This window comes from Balaenoptera physalus, assembly GCF_965194825.1.
Source record: "Balaenoptera physalus genome assembly, chromosome: 13".
NCBI classification, from domain to species: Eukaryota; Metazoa; Chordata; class Mammalia; order Artiodactyla; family Balaenopteridae; genus Balaenoptera; species Balaenoptera physalus.
Genome location: NC_138892.1, coordinates 48,383,307 through 48,395,557, shown reverse-complemented (window position 1 = coordinate 48,395,557; position 12,251 = coordinate 48,383,307). Strand labels below are relative to the sequence as shown.

Below are 12,251 nucleotides of genomic sequence, written 5' to 3'. Positions count from 1 at the left end.
TGAAGCTATTAAATGTAAAATTTCTTAAATGTGTAAGGCACATAAAATGAGCATTTAAGAAAAGGTCAATTCGTGCTTATTTCTTTATATTAGAATTGAAGTTGAAGAATGCGAATTAGATCCTGTGGAAGATTAGAGGAAATATAAATATCTGTTTAGAAGGCTGTCTATCTAGGAGTCTGTTAGAACAGTCAAAGAAAAGAACTGTAGGGCCTAACAAAAACGTATATTTTTTGTCTAGAAACAGTATATTAAAATGCTTAGGTCTCAGTGTTTGCTGGTAAAAAGCCTTATGGTTGAAAGATAATACCAGTAATGTTATAGAACCTCCCCATTATCTATTGCTTGTTAATTTCTCCATTAAATTATATATGAACGTTCATCTTATTTCTTTCTGTTACTTCACTGAAGCAGAATCATGTTCTGTGAATTACCATCACTGAATCTAACACAGAGTAAGAACAGTACAAATGCAAGATTCTAAAATTTGGGATGCAGAATGACAGTTTCATCTATGGTAAGCACAGTATCAGCAGAAGTAACTTCTCTTGGATCCCCTAACTAGAAATTGTCAGAAAGTGGGAACTTTAGAATCTCCAAGTCTGTGGTGATGATATGCCTTGTAGTCGAGAAGAGGGGAGAGGGGAAAACTCCTAGGAGAGGATAAAGTGGGCCCTGACAGTACATTAAGGAGGATAATGACAGCACTGATCAGATCAGGGAGGGGCTTCTATCAGGTTGAAAAAGCTAACAAGGTACCTTCTGGGAGCAGTTTCTTTTTGTGGAAGGAGGATCTTAGGGGCACTTAGTTCTGGAGGCCAGGCGGAAATGTGGAACTGATTCAGTAGTAGTGGAATGGAAAGGGTAAGGGAACGCACATTTGCTGAAAGCCAGTGTTGAGGCTTTTTGAAAGAAGTAGTTATTTACATGTCAACACTTAAGTATTTGTAAAATCTTTGGCGGGAAGACTGGACCCTCTTGATATTGATTTGGTATCCCATGCATTGTTGAATACTCCCCACTCTTTTTAAAAATAACAATTCAGGTAACATAGTCCCTTTCTCTGATTTCTTAAATTTTTGAGTATTTCCTGTGGCATAATAATTTCATGATTTTTACTTTGTTATGTTAACACATGCCATAAGTAGGACAGATAGTATTATCATTTTACAAATGAGGAAACCAGTAGCGGAATTAGCTTTAGATTCTTTTTACTAATCTACACTGCCACCCTATCAATGGATATTTTGCTCTATATAGAAGATGTAATTACAAGGATAGTTTTAACATGGAAGAAATGTTTCTAACCAAAAAGAACCTCATAGCCTGAGAAGTTTAAAAAACACACATATACAAACAAAAATAAAACCAATAAGTAATGTAGATGGTATTCACTTAACCTTAACATTCACTGAAACAGCACTTAATAAATTAACATGGATTTTGTCCATCAGTTATATAGAAAATTATTTCATAAACTTTCCAACTTAGAACAAATACCATAAATTTAAATTTTTTTAGTTTTGAACATGCCTGTTAACTATACTTAAAAATTAGGTGTTTAATTTTAACAAGTGGGGATTAGAATTCTTTTGTGGGTATGGAACGAGCAGTTTGATCTCACATTATTTCAGAATACGGTAATCCCTTCCCCCCAAATAATTTGTTTGCAGTATGCAGGCAAACAGTATTATAAACCTGTATCTTTTATCCTGAGAGACTTAGTTGGGTTCAGACCCAGCTTTAGTGGTACAAGCACAGATCAAGATTGGTTTTGAGTAATCCAGTGCTATCCTAGGTCATTCTAGGTCTGGAGGGTCCTCAGATATACTAATCATTTGGTTTCAATACGTAGTTTACTTTTGAGCCTGTGGAAAGATTTCACATGTAGATGGTGGGATAAAGGGATACAGATCAACTCATAATCTATTAAATAGATCGGAGTTATAGCACTTCGAAGCTTAGCAATGTTTTTGTTGTTCAAAAATAGGCTGTGACAGGTCTTCTGACTGATTTCTTATTGTATATTAAGGCTTCAGATGTTACAGTTCAATTTAAGTAAATTTTAACTTTCAAAAATGTGGATAACTTCATCATTTTATAAAAGAATACAGTTATTTCAGATACATTTTTGTTTCATGTTCCATTCTTCCTTAGAATTCCATATGAGCTGCCTTGATTTTATTTTTTAGCCATTTGCTTTTAGATTAGAAAAATAAATAAAAGAAAGAAACCCTCAAAATAGGTTGAAACTCGACACAAATTGCTGCCGCAGAACAAAAGTGCTGATCAAGTTAAATCAACCCCTGCAATGTGTATTGAAAGGAAAACCTCTCCTCTCTCCCCCAATTTGAAGAACAAGCATATTCCCTGCCAAGAAGGGCTGACTTTAAATGGAGCAGCTGTCCATATTAGGAGCATAGGGTTGCTAAGGTGACCATGGCTGTTTGGAGAAGAATGCAGCTGAGAGGGCAAGTTCTTGATGTGTGAGCTGAGGGAAGGAATGTGGTGTGATTGTGCATCATTCCTCCTAATCACATGCTCACAAAGTGCTGTGTGGGCAGCATGTAGAAACTACAAGTCTGAGTGCTGGAGCTTGTGTGTGGTTAAAATCGTTTTGCTTTCATGTGAGCCAGAGGCTTACAGTTTCGGTTGAAAACATTTATCTTGTATATATATGTGTGTGTTTTGGGTAAAGGGAAGGATGTTTTTGATGGTGGATGAAATGGGAATAGATTTATTTTCCTTGGTGGACAAATACCTTCATATTGTTAAAAAAAATTTTTCTTGGGATAAATGTTCTTTCCAACTCATTCCTTTCAGTCATATATACAGTGTTAATAGTTTCCCAAGTGCATGAGGTGTTCCTTGTAACTGCGTTTATTTCTTTTCCATTTTTAATTTCAGAATTATTTGGAAGTCCTAAGAATATGTTGTCTATTTGCTCCATTTCTTCTTCTTTTTTAAAAGTCCTTACTATTTCTCCAAGGGAGAATCTTATCTTAATATATTAAGTATTTCTTGCCTAAAGCATCCAAGGATAGGTTCTGGATTTTGGTAAAAAATATGATTCAAGGAGCAGTGGGAAAGGTCAAAGTAACATCCCACTTACCTGAAACACTATTTAGATTTTACCATGGGCATCATTGCTAATATTTGCAATGAGATACAGACACAAATGTTGAAGCAGACACTTCCTGAACCATGAGAGTGGTTTTTTTTAAATTCTTGTTTCTAAGTCCCTACAATAACGTGTTGATCTTAAGTGACAGTATAAATATACAATATATTTAAGATGTGAAGTAGTTGGAACATTGACAGCTCTGTGTTGCATTAGCATTATATTATTTTTTTCAGATAGTCTACTGGCTTTGACATGATTGCTCTTTAATTGAATTATTTATAAAATATGGAGGGAAATTAAAAGATTAAAACATTTGATCTTTGAATTCAGTTGGTTAGTTGACATATTTCATGTATACCTTGATAACTTTTGATGACATTCTCTATAAGCTGTACCCTTTCCTCCCAAACACAATAGAATATAATTGGTTTACATATGTACCTCATAATAGTCCTTAACTTTAATATAGTTAAATATATGGGGGTTTTTTCTTTATAGTTTATCTTAATCTTTTCCTATTCAGAGGTCATAAAGATATTCTTCTCTGTCAACTAAAAGCTTTATGGTTATACTTTTTACATTTAATTCTTTAATCTCAATAATTGATTTTTGTGAGACGTATGGATTATGAATTGATTCTTTCTGTATGGATAATTGGTTATTCCAGCACTGTTTATTGAAATAGTTCTTCATTTCCTTCCTGATATGCAAAATTCTCTATTTCATAAATCAAGTTTTCATATATGGGTGGTTTCCTTTCTGTACTCTTTCTTCTATATCTTTGATCTGTTTGTCTACCTCTGAATTATTACTGTACTTTCTTAGATATCTTCAGATACTCATGGTTTTGTTTCCTGTCTTGTTCCTGATCTCAAAGGAAATGCTTTCAAATGTTACCATTTAAAATTACACTTGTAGATTCAATAACAAAAAAAAAAACCCAATCGAAAAATGGGCAGAAGACCTAAATAGACATTTCTCCAAAGAAGACATGCACATGGCCAGTAGGCACATGAAAAGATGTTCATCATCACTAATTATTAGAAAAATGCAAATCAAAACTACAATGAGGTACCACCTCACACCAGTCAGCATGGCCACCATTAAAAAGTCTACAAATAGTCATTGCTGGAGAGGGTGTGGAGAAAAGGGAACCCTCTTACACTGTTGGTGGGAATGTAAATTGGTATAGCCACTGTAGAAAACAGTATGGAGGTTCCTCAAAAAATGAAAAATAGAGTTGCCAGATGATCCAGCAGTCCCGCTCTTGGGCGTATACCCAGACAAAGCTATAATTCGAAAAGATACATGAACCACTACGTTCATAGCAGCACTGTTTACGGTAGCCAAGACATGGAAACAACCTAAATGTCCATCAACAGATGAATGGATAAGAAGTGGTATATATATATACAATGGAATACTACTCAGCCATACAGAAGAATGAAATAATGCCATTTGCAGCAGCATGGATGGACCTAATGATTATCATACTAAGTGGAGTAAGTCAAAAAAAGAAAGACAAATAATAACAGGATATCACTTATATGTGGAATCTAAAATATTACATAGATGAACTCATCTACGAAACAGAAACAGACTCAGATACAGAGGACAGACTTGTGGTTGCCAGCAGGGAGAGGGGGTGGGAGAGGGAAGGAGTGGGAGTTTGGGATTAGCAGATGCAAACTATTATATATAGGATGGATAAACAGCAAGGTCCTACTGTATATATCGCACAGGGAACTATATTCAATATCCTGGGATAAACCGTAATGGAAGAAAATATAAAAAAGAATATAACTGAGTCACTTTGCTGTATAGCAGAAATTAACGTTGTAAGTCGACTATATGTCAATAAAATTAAAATAAAATTACACTTGTAGGTTTTTTTTTTTAAGAGAAAAAACCCTCCTTTATCAAGTTAAGGAGGTTTCATTGTATTCTTACCTTGTTAAGGGTTGTATTTTGATTGTTTTAAATCATGAATAGATGTTAAGCTGTATTGATAGGCTTTTCTGTAACTCAAAATGATCAAATGTTTTTCCCCTTAACCTGTTAATGTGGTCAGTTACCTTGATTTTCAAATTAGACTAACTAAGCATTCCTGGGATAAACCCAATTTAGTCACGCTGGATTATCTTTTTTATAAATTACTGGATTGATTTGCTTATGCTTTGTGTAGGATTGTTTTTTACATCAGTGTACATGAGTCTAGCCTGTAATTTTCTTTTTTCATATTGTCCTGGTTGGATTTTTTTTTAAATCTTTTTTAATGATTATAATTTTTTTTTAATTGTAGTAAAATACACCTAGCATAAAATTTACATTCTTAATCATTTTAAAGTAGTTAGTGTTAAGTATATTCACATTGTTGTTCAACCAGTCTGCAGAACTTTTTTCAAAACTGAAACTCTGTGCCCAATAAAAAACTCTTCCACATTTCCCCCTCCCCACGTACCCTGACAAACACCAGTCTACTTTTTGTTTTTATGCATCTGGCTGCTCTAGTTACCTCTTATAAGTGAAACCATACAGTATTTTTATTATCTTTTTGTGCCTGGCTTATTTCACTTAGTTCATCCAAGTTCATCCATGTTGTAGCATGTGTCAAAATTTCCTTTTTAAGGCTGAATAATATACCACTGTATGTATAAAACATTTTGTTATCCATTCTTCTGTCAATGGAAAGTTATGTTGCTTTCACCTTTTGACTATTCTGAATAATGCTGCTACGAACTTGGACGTGCAAATATCTCTTTGAGACTCTGCTTTCAGTTCTTCGGGATATATACCCAGAAGCAGTATTGCTGGATCAAATGGTAATTTTATTTTTAATTTTTTGAGGAACCATCTTCCTGTTTTTCACAGCAGCTGTACCGTTTACCTTACACCAGCAATGCACAAGGGTTCCCATTTCTCCACATCCTTGCCAACACTTTCTGTTTTTTTTTTCCCCCCAATTTCCTGTTTTTTTGATAGTAGCCATCCTAAGGGTAAGAGGTAATAGCTCATTGTAGTTGTGATTTACATTTCCCTAGGGACTAGTGATGTCGAATATCTTTTCATGTTCTTGTTGGCCATTTATACATTTTCTTTGGAGAAATGTCTAATCAAGTCCCTTGCCCATTTTTAAATTGGGTTATTTGTTTTTGTTGTTGTTGTTATGCTGAGTTGTAGGAGTTCTTTATGTAGTCTGGATATTAACCCCTTATCAGAGATACGATTTGCAAGGATCTTCTCCCATTCCATAGGCTACCTTTTCATTCTGTTGTTTCCTTTGATGCACAGAAGCTTTTAATTTTGATGTAGTCCAGTTTATCTGTTTTTACTTTTATTGTCTGTGGCTTTGATGTTATGTCCAGGAAATCCTTGCCAAATGCAATGTCATGAAGCTTTTTTTCTGCTTTCTTCAAAAAATTTTATACTTTTAGGTCTTATGTTTAGGTCTTTAATCCATTTTGAGTTAATTTCTATATATGGTGTAAGGTAAGGGTCCAAGTTTATTCTTTTGTGTGTGGATATCCAGTTTTCCCAGCACCGTTTGTTGAAAAGACTGTTTCTTCTCCCACTGAATGGTCTTGGCACCCTTTGTCCTGTTTGGATTTTGATATGATTTAGAAAGTGTTTCCCTTTTTTACTGTTCTCTAGAAGAATTTGTTTAAGGTTGTAATTATTTGTTGTTCCTTGACTATTTGGTAGGACTTACCCATAAGAAAATCTGGGCTTGATACTTTTTTAGTGGAAAGATTTTAAACTATGGCTGTTTAATTTTTTTTAATGATTATTCATCTATTCAGGTTCTCTCTTTTATTTTATTTATTTATTTTTCTATTTCTTTATTTATTTAATTTTATTTATTTAATTTTTTGGCTGTGTTGGGTCCTTGCTGCTGCGTGCGGGCTTTCTCTAGCTGTGGCGAGCGGGGGCCACTCTTCGTTGTGGAGCGCGGGCTTCTCATTGCGGTGGCTTCTCTTGTTGTGGAGCACAGGCTCTAGGCGCACAGGCTTCAGCAGTTGCAGCACGCAGGTTCAGTAGTTGTGGCTTGCGGGCTCCAGAGCACAGGCTCAGCAGTTGTGGTGCACAGGCTTAGTTGCTCTGCGGCATGTGGTATCTTCCCGGACCAGGGCTCGAACCTGTGTCCCCTGCATTGGCAGGCAGATTCTTAACCACTGTGCCACCGGGGAAGCCCTGCTTGTGATTTTGGTATCATGTGAAAGAAACTTTTGCCTAATTTAAAGTCATGAAGATTTATGTTCTCTGCTAAGAGTTTTATGATTTTTAGCTCTTAAATATAGGTCCTTGATCCATTCTGAGTTAATTTTTGTGTATAGTGAGGTAGAGGTCCCACCTCATTATTTTACAATTGGAAATCCAGTTGTCCCAGCACCAGTTGTTGAAGAGACTGTTCTTTCCACATTGAGTTGTCTAGGCATTCTTGTTGAAAATCAGTTGACTAAAAATGTATGGGTTTATTTCTAGAGTCTCAGTTCTGTTGCATTTGATCTATATGTCAGTACCACACTTGCTGATTTGATGCTTGATGATGGTAGCTTTGTAGTAGTAAGTTTTGAAATCAGAAAGTATTAGTCTTATTTCTTTTGGAATCATTTTTAACGTTGTATTTTCTATATTTTTTCAAAATATTCCTGATTCAAATTTATTGCTGTAAAATTGTCCATAATATCCTCTTATCAGTTGAGTCTCTATAGCATCTGTAATGATGTTCCCTTTTCATTTTTTTAGTTTGTTTTTTCTTTTACTCAAATAGTTTTTTCAGAGGATTATCATATTAATCATTGTTTTAAAGAATGAGCTTTTGACTCTGTTGATCATCTCTTTTGTAAATGTTTTCATACCTTTTAAGTCCTGCTGTTTATTATTTCTTTCTACTTTCTCAGAATTTTTAGGGGTCTTTTTTGCTGACCTTTTAAACAAAACTTTAAAATTTGGATTTTTAGTCTGTAAATTTGCCTTTAAGTGCCTTCTTACCTGCTTCCCCACATGTTTTGATATATAATATTCTTGGTTTTTTTCATTTAAAAAATAAATTCTTATTTGCTCCATGAATTATTTAGAAGTGTATACTTAATTTCAAAATATATAACTTTTAAAATGAAAATTTTTATTAAACAGTTCTAAGTTGATTTCATTATGGTCAGAAACCATAATAAAACTTGAGAGACTAATTTTAAGACCGAGTATATAGCTAGTTTTCATAAATGTTCCATGTGCATTTGGAAAGAATGTGAATTCTCCAGTTTATTACAGCGCTATATAATATGTCCATGAGCTTATTAATTGTTCAATTCAGATCTTTAATGTTTGTCTGTCTAGGTTTTGTTTTGGATTTTGGTTTGGTTTTATTTTGGAACTTTTCTATCAGTTTCTCTACTGAGAAAGACATGTTAATGTCTCTCACGTAGTAGTAGGTTTGTCAGTTTCTCTGTTGTAGATATGTTAATTTTTATTTTATTTATTTTGAGGCTATGTTATTAAGTACTTACAGATTTAGAATTGTTCTTTTTGTTGAACTTTTCGTCATTATGAAAAGGCTTTCTGTGTAAAGACATTTTTAGCCTTATGGCTTTATTATTATTGTTGGCTGTTTGCTTGGATTAATACAGCTATTCTAGCTTCCTTTTGATTATTAGTATTTTCCATTCCTTAGTTTTTCATTGGTTCTGTGTTTTGGTTTGTATTTTGTAAATAGGGTATGGTTGACTTGTGTTTTTGTTCTGATTGACAATCTTTATTTTTTTACTGGAGAATTTCAGTCTTTTATGATTGCTGTTAGATTTGGATTTATTTCTGTCTTTGCCTGTAGTCTTTATGTTTGTCCTACTCCCCCTTTCTCCCATTCTTCCGGTTTTTTGTGTTGAGCTATGTGTGTAATGCCTTCATTGAGGCATGCTTTCTTCTCATTCCATCCCACCCCACAACATCTTGCACACACGCATGCTCATTTATAAGTTAATATATTCTTTATTCTTTTAGTGTTTTTATCTGTATATTTTAACATGTATCCTCTTTTGTAAGGAAAAGTCTAAATCAGTATCTTTAACCTGTTCCTGAATAACGTAATTTTAAAATGCTCTGATTGTCCTCCTCCCAACCTGGAACACCATCCTCTATTGTTATAGTTTTGGAATATTTCTCTCCTGCATACCTACACATTTATAGACAAATTATTGTTTTAGGTAGTCAATCTTTGTTTAAATTTATTTACTGTTTTCTTGGTTCATTATCCCTTTTTGTATTTGAGACCTTCCCTATGAGGTAATTTTTTTCTACCTGAAGTACATCCTTTAGAATTTCCTTTAGTGAAAAAGACACTTTTTTGTTTGTTATCTGAAGATGTCTTTATATTGAAATATCCCCATTCTTGAAAGATAATTTCTCTGATTTCTCTGTGTGTAGAATTCTAAGTTTTCTCATTACATTGAGGTCGTTATTCATGTCTTTTGACTGTCAGTGTTACTGTTGAGAAGTACAATTGCCCTTTCTTTGTATATATCTTTTATTTGACTGTTTTCAAGCCTTTTTGCCCCCCTTTGGTGTTCTGCAGTTTTATATAATGTATTGAGGTGTTCTTTTCTTCTACTTCATCATTTTATTTTACTATTTATAATCCTACATGGGATTCTTTGGGCTTCTGGATCTGAGGATGTCTTCGAATAATTATGTTAAATTCTTGACCTTTATCTCTTTGAGTAATGCCTATTATTTTCTTTATTTTTGCCTTCTACAACTGTTTTAAAACGTATAATTTTCTCCTTTTTTCCCCCAAAGGACAGGTTTTCTTCAGTCCTTAAGGATTCAGCTCCTTACATGGGCTTTGGCAGAGGTCATGAGGCAGCATCTGTAAGTCTAAATTAGGATGGGGTGTATGGTTTTTCTGGGCTTCATGAGAATGACTCTTGACTTCCCTGTTGTCAGTTATACAACTCACACAGCAGTGTAGTTTCACATACAGTTTGGAAACCACATAGGTATTAAAGACTCTCACTTTGGAAATGTCTCTCATGCCTCTTCTTCTTCTTTTTTTTTTTTAGTGTTTCATTTTATTTATTTATTTTAAAATTTTTATTTATTTATTTATTTATTTATATTTTTGGCTGCATTGGGTCTTTGTTGCTGTGTGCGGACTTTCTCTAGTTATGGCGAGCGGGAGCTATTCTTTGTTGTGGTGCGTGGGCTTCTTATTGTGGTTGGCCTCTCTTGTTGCGGAGCACGAGCTGTAGGCGTGCGGGCTTCAGTAGTTGTGGCACGTGGGCTCAGTAGTTGTGGCGCCAGAGTGCAGGCTCAGTAGTTGCGGCGCACGAGCTTAGTTGCTCCACGGCATGTGGGATCTTCCTGGACGAGGGCTCGAACCTGTGTCCCCTGCATTGGCAGGTGATTCTTAACCACAGTGCCACCAGGGAAGCCCCTCTCATGCCTCTTCTATATTTCCAATGATCAGCTTCTTAATGGCCTTGTCCTTGGGTACATATCTGGTGCAGTTAGTACAGTGAATATGCTGCAAGGGGCAGCAGCCCTTTTTGGCATGACCATTGTTCCTTCTTTCCTTGGTCATTGGAGATGAGGAGTTTTTAATTCCAGTTAGACATACATTAGACCTTTAATCTGTTTTCCATGTTTCTCACCCCTTTTCATCTTTTTCCTTCTCCACAAACTCATATAAGAACTGGCTTGTAGTTATAAATTCTCACAGGAGATTTTTTTACTTCCTTTTACCAGCACTAAGATTAAAGAAGGCAAGTTTGCTTGCTGTCACCTTCTGCTAGATAGGTTTACTGCTCATTCAGTTGTACGCCTTTCAGATTTTCAGCTATATGCAAGGTTCTTTGATTACGTCTCCATATTGGGAGTCTCAGAATATGTATCCTGTCTCCAGCACTCTAGTTTCCAAAGCATTGCTGTGAGGTAATATTAAAGTCAAGAGCCACCTTCCATACCATCTGTATGTTTGTGCCAAATTAAGAAGTTTAAAAATATTAAAAAAAAATTTATACAGCATTTTAGATTCAGACAGTCTGGGCACCTAATCTACCATGTTGCCAGAAATGGAAATCCTTGATCCATTTGAAATAAATATACATTTTAGATAAGGTTTATGTAAGAAATATGGCACAGAGTTCCAATCATCAGGCCCCCATTTAAAAAAAAATCCTTGGCACTAAGTTTGGATAATTCATCCCCTTTTACTTGCTCAAGCTAAAATAAAATGTTTAAGGGGTGTGTGTGTGTCTGTCTAAGTAATAGTCATATATATGATACTTAACATATTTATTTTTAACATCTTTATTGGAGTATAATTGCTTTACAGTGGTGTGTTAGTTTGTGCTTTATAACAAAGTGAATCAGCTATACATATACATATATCCCCATATCTCCTCCCTCTTGCATCTCCCTCCCACCCTCCCTATCCTACCCCTCTAGGTGATCACAAAGCACTGAGCTGATCTCCCTGTGCTATGCGGCTGCTTCCCAGTAGCTATCTATTTTACATTTGGTAGTGTATATATGTCCATGCTGCCACTCTCTCACTTCGTCCCAGTTTACCCTTCCCCCTCCCCGTGTCCTCAAGTCCATTCTTTACTTCTGCATCTTTATTCCTGTCCTGCCCCTAGGTTCTTCTAGGTTTTTTTGTTTTTTTTTTTTAGATTGCGTATATATGTGATAGCATACTGTATTTGTTTTTCTCTTTCTGACTTACTTCACTCTGTATGACAGACTCTAGGTCCATCCACCTCACCATATTATATAATATATTTATATTATATAATAATGTAAAATATAAAATAATGTGTATATTTGATTTCCTGATTTAACCAAGTACAGCTAACCTCAGGTCTGTTTTGATTTAGGTAAGATGGTTTCTGCTAGACTTGCTTAATAACTGTGCCAGTGGAAACAGTTGTGCTTCATTTAGGTTGGGAGCCCTGCTCAGGTAGCGGTGAGGTAGGGGAAATGGTAATTATACCCAGGTATTCTGAATAATGATAAAAAAATAGTTTTTCCATTCATCTCCTTTTTAATGTAAATGATTAAGTGGCGGGGAGGGGGATGGGGGGAGTTGGGGGGTGGGCAGAGCAACATTATAGGCCACTTTGTCTTACAGATT

General features: G+C 35.1%; 1 protein-coding gene across 12 annotated transcripts in view; it reads left to right on the top strand.

Annotated features, from left to right (window-relative positions):
- Window positions 1-12,251, top strand: part of FRS2 (fibroblast growth factor receptor substrate 2) — a 117,408-nt gene that overhangs the window by 50,267 nt on the left and 54,890 nt on the right. For 2 of the 12 annotated variants that reach the window (XM_082422798.1, XM_082422809.1), the window contains exon 5: window positions 9,917-9,988. The exons of the other annotated variants lie outside the window; for them this stretch is intronic. The gene's annotated coding sequence lies outside the window, so the exon portion shown is untranslated. The remainder of the gene's footprint in view (window positions 1-9,916; window positions 9,989-12,251) is intronic. 12 annotated transcript variants of the gene reach the window in all.